Raw genomic sequence first — 8,780 nt, forward strand, 5'->3', positions numbered from 1 at the left:
TAGTTAGAGCCTTCCGCTTCTTGAAATTGCTTTGCTAAGCTACCTAAAGGACACTGCAGCTGTTATCCTTATGACAACATGCAGAAACTTGACTGGGTATAGTGTACCATTCTTGTAATAGTGGTACTGCCCATTAACATTTATTTTGGTCGTGGCAAAGCGGGCTATATCAGGAATACTGTTTTTATCCGTAGCTGGACAGACATATCACCAAAGCATCAATCTTACAGTGAGAAATAGTGAATCCTTCCAACAGATTCTTCTGAAAACGTTTGCAGTACAATGACGATTAACAACAAGTCTGTTTGTGCCACAGATTAAACAGAGAAAGAGTAATGCCAAGAGATGTTTGTGTTAGGTCAAGAATGCACTCTGTAACGGTCTTCTTTGGTTCCCGGGGCTCTTCGACGTGTCTAGATTGTCGATATTATGTGCACTGTTTGTTGCCAAGCAACACTGAAAATCAAATGCCTTTCTTTTTCTTGCTGTCTTCTGTTTCTAGGCTGGAAATGATATGTCTGGGAGTGTGAAGGTTTTTAATACTGTAAACTCAGCATCAACTTCAGGAGACTGAAAGGTCAGTTAACTGGAATTACAGGTCACTAGGTAGCAAAACTGCAACCTAAATGTATTTGAAATGTTTTATTATAACTGAATTGATCTGTAGTAGACTTAATATGTTATTTAACAACATATTAAAACCATTCATGGAAAACTTGATCATTTAAGTGAAGATGAGTACAAATATAAAAAGTAACAAAGTAAAGTGCAATTTACACAAAAAGTGACCTTGCCAAAATGAAACGATTCTCTACTCTATATCTCTAATGATCTAAAAATCACATCAAACCACAAAAAAACATCCATTTGTTGAGGGCATTTTCATGTAGTGAAGCACAGACTTGCTGTACACACTCAGGCATTTTGTCATTGGGAAGTTAATAGGTCAGAGTCTATATATAGCATTTTTTATGATCTAGTGTCCAGCACTTTAGGACCAGGGAGCTGCTCTTGACAAGCTATTTTGGATTTAATGTGTGTATATTATACTGCATATTACAGTGATGGATTATTGATGTGGACACAAAATCAATTAGATGTGTCCATGTTGTTATAATCGTTTTGAAGTTTGAATAACTTTGATGGTGCAGGAGCAATAAATCTGCCATCACTACCTAGAATGAAAATGCCTTGCAGAACACATCGTAGTAGGAAAGCTAACAAAGTGCAGTCAGCTTTCACATGCCAATCTGACTGGGATTACAGCTCATATAATCTGTGATGTAACCCAATGAGTGGATGCTGCAGGACGTGTAGAAAGGCATGAGCACATGTCAGAGAAGCTTTCAATGTGTTGTGGTGTGGGCAAAATTGGTTCAGTATTGTGAGCATTCAGTAGATTCACCCCATTCTGTTCTTTGGTAAAATGTGCATTGTAAATATATTTGGTGGCAGGTGAATGTTATCATTTCACAAGCCATTTAAAATAATCGAACCAGATGCCTTTAGGTTTCAGATGTAACCATTATTTAACCTTGATTCAAATTCTTGGGAAATGAATAAAACGTGCAGAACTGAATATGCATTTTAAAAAATGGATTAAACAAACAAACAGTTAAAATTAAAATTCAGATTGCCAGCAACTTTTTGTTATGGTAAATCTACACCTGAGGCAATACTGGTTAAACCAGTTTTCTTCTCAGTTTACAAACAGCCTTTAATAAACACCTTCTAAGGTTGTAACCTTATGAAATACAAAGGTATGTCCGAGGGCATTCATTTAAGACATTTAATTCAAATTTAAGAAATCTCATTTTGATTCAGAAAACAGTTTAATTATTGTTCTTTCTTTTGTCAGACCATTTAAAAGAAGTACAATGAAGAAAGCTGATATTTCTTTTTGAAACTGATTTGCCCTGATGGACAAGAACTGCAGACTCATTTCTATACACAGGATATTCCTTTCTGGGATACTTCCAAAGCTAGCTCTTGTAATCATTTAAGGATTTTCATTTATACACGATTTGCAGGCCATAAAAATGATAAGCTCACCTGATCCATCAGGAATGGACCTTACAAAGGTGGGCAGCATCTTGATGGTAGCTGTCGGGTTAGTGTCTCGTCCCAGTCCATTCTCCATTTCCCTTTGAAGCGGCCATGATGTCGCGCAGAGTCTCGTCAGAGAACCGCATGGCGTACAAGTATTTGTCAATCTACACAAATTGACACACAATATCTACATTGTGCATTTGCCCCCATATTTCTAAAGCACACAAGTGTTTGTTAGTAATCAGTATTGATGAACATGATGAATGTGGTCAAGTCATTGCCTCAGTTGTTAGGTCAATGTGACCTTGAAATATATGGCCCACGGCCTAGACTATGCAGACATATGAGAAATCTATGGGCAAGACCGTTTAAAACACAAATTATATTCATCTGGCAAATGGCTAGGGGAAGATGTTTCACTGAAGTCTAATGCAACAAAAGTGAATTAATACTGCAAACATAAGCACCTGCTTTTGGCATATGCCGACTCATGATTTAGTCTTTATTGAGAGATTTAGGCTGGAATCTGTGTCTGATGGTTTACTTTAGCATGCAAAGTGCTGTTCTTTACCTGCTGGTGTTGGTGATAAACTTGTTGTTTTTAAGTATGATGCAAATATGCAATATACAGATTAATAAAGATATATACTAGGATATCTTTATTTATTATGCTACACAAATATATTTACATTATATTATTAATTATATATTTATTATATTCGTGAACTTTATTTTTAGTCATTTAAATGCAAATTATTTTTCAATCCGATATAGTTCTGTACATAGAATAGTCTTCCAAACTGCAGGCAAATGTATATTTTTTTTTTTTTACAAATGTCACACATGTAAAGGACAGTATATGCCAATGAATTCTCTATTTACTGTATGACCTTTCTGCATTAAGATTACTACAATATTTTTCAAGTTGCTTAATTTGGTTTGCTAAAAACACTAGGAGAGTGTGTAAAATGGGTAATTGTGTAACCAGCATGAGTAACATCCAACATCTTCATAATACATGAGAGCAGTTGTAAAACTGGCATAACTGTCTAAATGAGGGTCTGGAGAATGATGGCTTTATCTTTAAATATGCTAAGGGCACTGATATATTCTTCTGTCTGTGTGATTTGTTTGCAAAGGCTATGTCATACATGCTATGCTTCAGCACTATTTAAACGCTTATTCACAAACTTACTGTCACATTAGCAACGAATAACTTTTATAATCAAATTATATGTATGACATCTATGGGTCATAAAACTCTTATCAGAAATGATGCAGGTGCGCAACTGAATCACACAGGATTTAATTTGCCTTACATGTTGTTATAGTAACCATGTTACACAATACAACTACTGCTTTTTACTCTGAAGGGGAATTGGGCTTCTGCACAACAGTATTGTTGTTGTTGTTAACTAAAACTATTAAAAATTGTCAATTGAAATAAAACTGAAAAACATAAAATATTAGATTAAAAAAAAACTCATTAGAAATGTTGCTTTGGCAATGAACTGAAATAAGTCTAATTACTACTTAATAAATAAAAACAAATTCAAGTTAAATGAAAATATAAAAACAAACTAATAAAAAGACTAAAACACATACAATTACCAAAACTAAAATTAAAATATACAAATAAAAGCTCATTAAAAATATAATTAAGTACTATAATAGTACATTATAATAATACTAAAATAACATTCATGTGGAAATTAATGAGACCTATAAAATGTCTGACTTGTATTCAAACCATGATGACTTCTTGATGCACATAGCCAGAGTAACTGGCACATATGCAAATTTACATTTAAAAAAAATCTGGTTAATTAATTTTGTGCAAATGTTTTCAAATTAGTACAATATAATAATTGAGCGCAATATAAGGTAATACGGATTTTAGTTCATGTATTTACTTTATTACAGATTATTAAAAAAGGGATTTTCAGTGTTAATCAAATTTCCTAAAATATTACATTTAAACCATTTATGTATCAAAATCTTAATGTGTATCAAAATCTTAATGTGGGGTCTTAAAGTCGTGGCCTAATGGTTAGAGGGTTGGACTCCCAATCGAAGGGTTGTGAGTTCTAGTCTCGGGTGGGGGTAGTGCATGAACAGCTCTCTCTCCACCTTCGATACCACGACTTAGGTGCCCTTGAGCAAGGCATCTAACCCCCAGCTGTTCCCCGGGTGCCGCAGCATAAATGGTTGCCCACTGCTCCGGGTGTGTGCTCACAGTGTGTGTGTGTTCACTGCTCTGTGTGTGTGCATATCGGATGGGTTAAATGCAGAGCACAAATTCTGATTATGTGTCACCATACTTGGCTGAATGTCACTTCACTTCTTCACTTCTTTTATATTAAGAGTATTTATCAAATATTTCTTGGTACTTTGTACTGGTTAAGTTAAAACTATTGAGTAATCACATTTAAAAAGGTATTTTAAAATCAAGTTTTTTTATGGGCTAACACAGTTAAAATATGATAACACAGTTAAAATATGAAGACTGCAAATTCTCAAAGCGAGACACACAGGCATGTGCATACACGCAGTCCTGCTCTGTTTACACATCTTTTCCTCGCTCTACAGTTGAATTAAACACGGTCAAAACTCTCTGGCAAAGTCACGTTAGTCAGCTGTGGAAACCTGACACTCTTCCTGCAGGGGGAGGGGGGTGTTGGTGCTCACGACCACCTTCCCCCACTCAGAGACGTACTCTCAGATAAGCACGTTCACTCATTTAAAAAAAATCGCTCCTCTCCTCATGGCAGCTCCATGATGCCCCACATCCTGCTTTCAAGGACATTGCAGCGTGAACCCAACAAGCTATGGCGACGACATTGTGTCGTCATTTACAAGGGTATATCTCGTCCCATAGACATATTAATACCTCGTCCTCTCTATTATTATGGTCCTCTCATCCTCGTCGTCGCACATCGTGTGACGTAGAAGCTGCAGATGGAGGGACGTGAGATGATGCTAATCTAAAATGCAGGCCTGTGTCACCTGTTGTCATGGGTCTGGATAAGCTCACAAACGCTCGCAAGGCCACATTTGCAAAGCACTAATTAAAGGCAAATAATGAAACTCACCTTTTTGACCTGGTCATCCTTCAGTTCAGTGAAGAAGTAGGCCAGAAGCTGTGCCGCTATCATCCTGCTCCACCTCGTTGGTGAAAACACAACAGAAGAGAGAAGGACAAACCTTACGACCCTTTCCAGTCAGGAGGGCAAACAACTTGAGCCCAGAAGCAACGTGTGTTTACTGTAAAACGAGAAGCCAGCACGTAGGGGTGTTCCCTCTCGGCACTACCGCAATGTCTGACTTTCCTCGGCCTAGGAAGTCAAGCTGCGATGTAATGCCCTTGCATGAGATGCAGCAGAGGCTAGGATGAGGCGCGTCTAAAGCCCTGCCCACTCACTCTGCACCCATTGGCTGAGCTTGATGGGCAGGCTCGTGAGGCAGAGCACAGCTGACAGCCGCCCCCCTCCTCCAGCTCTCCTTCTTGCTTCTTCTCTTCAGATCCCCCCTCCTTCTTCCATTCTATCCACTCTTGTCATTTTCAGTGTTCCTTCTTCCTCATTCTCATCCACGTTGAGGGAAAGAAAAAGGGGATTCACCTAAGAGGCACGTAGTGCACGTCCTCAATGCGTCACATACCCAAAGCCATGCCGCTTGAGTTCTTAAAAGTGGTTAGGTTGGTAGATTTGGGCGGAGAAGCAAAAATGCTGAGTAATGCAATAGCATAAAGTAGCCAAAGTCATATCAGCACAGAGATGCGTGTTTCCTTCTTCTACTGTTCAGCGACATGACCGTTATGTGTGACGCTGGAGGAAATAAGGAGACTTGTGACGTTATTTGAGGGTAGTCGGCAAAAGGTTGACGGAAAAAATGACATCAGGGGTCAGTCTGGAAAGGCCTGGCCTAAAATGTTCAGCTGGGGAGGTTTACATTTGAAAACAAGAGAGGATGAATATATAATACACATTGATGTTATAATACACATAATGACACACAATGCAAAGGAAATGAACTCCCTGTTTACATTATCCATGTCATTATGTGATTTAATTGTCATTTAAAATGTTCGTTACAATGACTGAGGCTGTAAAATACCCATTTTACATTACATTAAATTGTTAATTTTCTGATAAGGACAGCAACACAAAGCATTAGACAAATGTTGTAATTATGTTAAAAACAAACACTTGGTACATACTATATAAATACGTAATAAATACTGATGTAATCAGTGACCAGTCTCTCCAGGGAATGTCATGGTGGGAAACATTCAGGGTAATTGGAAAATCCGTTGAAGCGAGTGAGGTGACAGTGACACAGACCAGATGATCTTACTGTGTGTCCCCTAGCGCCAAGGACCGGTTTAATATCAGACAGTATTTTCACGGACCGGGTTTTAAGGTGTGACTGATAAATACAACAAAATAAAATGATACGACTGGCATAAAACTGTGGTATATTGTAAATATAATAATAAACATGAATCCACTGAATCCATCCTCGTAACATCGCGCCAACAACATAACATGAATATATAATGAGCGAGTACATCATGAATCCGTTTTACAAACCATGTTTTTGTATTATCCTGAATCACTACGGTACACTTATAATAAGTGTTTATATTCGGACTATTGTAGTCTGGGGGAGGTCGGCAACGCTGCAGAGTAGCACAGTACCTGCGTGACTCGCCGCAGATGTAAACAGAGAGAAGTAGCTCCGGCTAATATTCTTCCGCCAGACGCGAGCACCAAAAGCTACCGCTGCACAAGTATAGGTCTCTGCACGAAAGTAATGGGAGTTACGAGATCAAGGTGTTTTTACACCATGATACTTGATTGGTTTATCTAATAGTGACGTTAGGTTTAGGGGTGGGGTTGGGTAAGGTTAATCATTTAGATTGCAAGATTCAGAAACACCCAGCAGTTTCAAAACACCCACATGGTGATATACGCCCACTTTTGCTCTGCAGAGACCTAAGTCTCCCGCTGCAGCTTTAATGTGTAAGTTATTTATTCTTTCTTGTGCGGCCAGGTACCAAATGACGCACAGACCGGGTTGGGGACCGCTGCTTTAAGGCACGCGGCCGTCCTCCCCCTCTCAGAAGCACGTGTATTGGTATTTAATGTAAGTCCTACGTATACGGAGAGTTGCTACAGTTTATTTTTAATGACAGACAGACAGAAACATTTACAGAGATGAAGACATCAAAATCCTTCATGACCATAATACTTGAAGGTGACTCAAAGTGAGATAAGGTTTCCTGGAACAGAGCTATTCATATTCTACAGGACATGCATCGTTCTGGCAAAAATGTCACCATATGGCATACACTCAAATGTCTCTCAATCCCGACAGTTTATTTACAAGGGAACAATGTCCAGCCAGTTAAGTACTTTGCATAGTAGAGCAATGACATCATTTCCTGGCGATTTACTCACAGCACTGGGAGTGTAAAGGAAATTAATTCTGTGTCTTACAATATACATGTCATTATGTTATTTAATTGTCATTTAAAATGTTAATTTACCGACTAAAGCTCTAAAATACTCATTTTGAATTACGTTTATTTGAATATTCTTCACAAATCAAAACACTTTTTTCATAGTAGAGCAGATTTACTCCGATTTACTACTTTTGTTTATTATAATGATACAAATGATCATCTGTCCTAAAATACGACACTGAAATAGGGATAGGTGTAAGACTGACTGCTGTGATTTTCTAAAATTTAAATTTAAGAATCAGCTTAAGGTGTGATGAGCTTATTTAGACTGCCCAGTGGAACTATACATTTGAGATAATTACTGGTATTTTAGTGAAAGAAAAAAAAGATATTCTAACTGTTTAACAGCTTTTTTCTAAAATGCTTTTAGGCTCCAGTAATTATACCATGTCTTCAACAGAACATCCAGAAGAACAGGAATAAACTCTGCAGAATGAGTGTCTAGTTCGAACTAGTCTTTACTGAGGCAGAGCAAAACACAACCTCTACAAGGGCTAAAAGAAATGCTCATGATTTACACTAACATACAATGCATTAGGCCTAATATAATTGTCATTAATCTGTCTGGAATTTGCACTCTGGACCTGCACACATGATTTGTCAGTTTTACTGTGTACTTCTCTCTGGCAAAAATTACAAATAAACATGATTTAACTCATGTATTACCCAATACTATACAACATAGGGCTTTTGCTGGAATTTAAAAGACCTGGGAGAACATTTCTAAGGAACTAAACACTATAAAATATCAGCCTGTTCTCTAAACACAGCTATTTGAACAGACACAGGATGCAGGAACTTTTAATTACCTTATTACTTTCCATAACTGAGGGCAGGTAGTTTACTAATATAAATATATATATATATATATATATATATATATATATATATATATATATATATATATATATATATATATATATATATATATACACACACACACACACACACACACACACACACACACACACACACACAGCCCCGCACAGTTAACACTGGTGCTCCCCAAGGTTGTGTGCTGTCCCCCTTGTTATTCTCACTGTACACCAACGACTGCACTTCTGGAGGCCCTTCTGTCAAAACCATCAAATATGCGGACGACACCACCATAATAGGCCTCATCTCCAACAACGATGAGTCAGCCTACCGCAAAGAGGTCAGTCTCCTGGTGTCCTGGTGTGCAGTCAGTAACTTGGAGCTTAAC

The sequence above is a fragment of the Carassius auratus genome, chromosome 13 (genome assembly GCF_003368295.1).
Source record: "Carassius auratus strain Wakin chromosome 13, ASM336829v1, whole genome shotgun sequence".
Classification (NCBI taxonomy): Eukaryota; Metazoa; Chordata; class Actinopteri; order Cypriniformes; family Cyprinidae; genus Carassius; species Carassius auratus.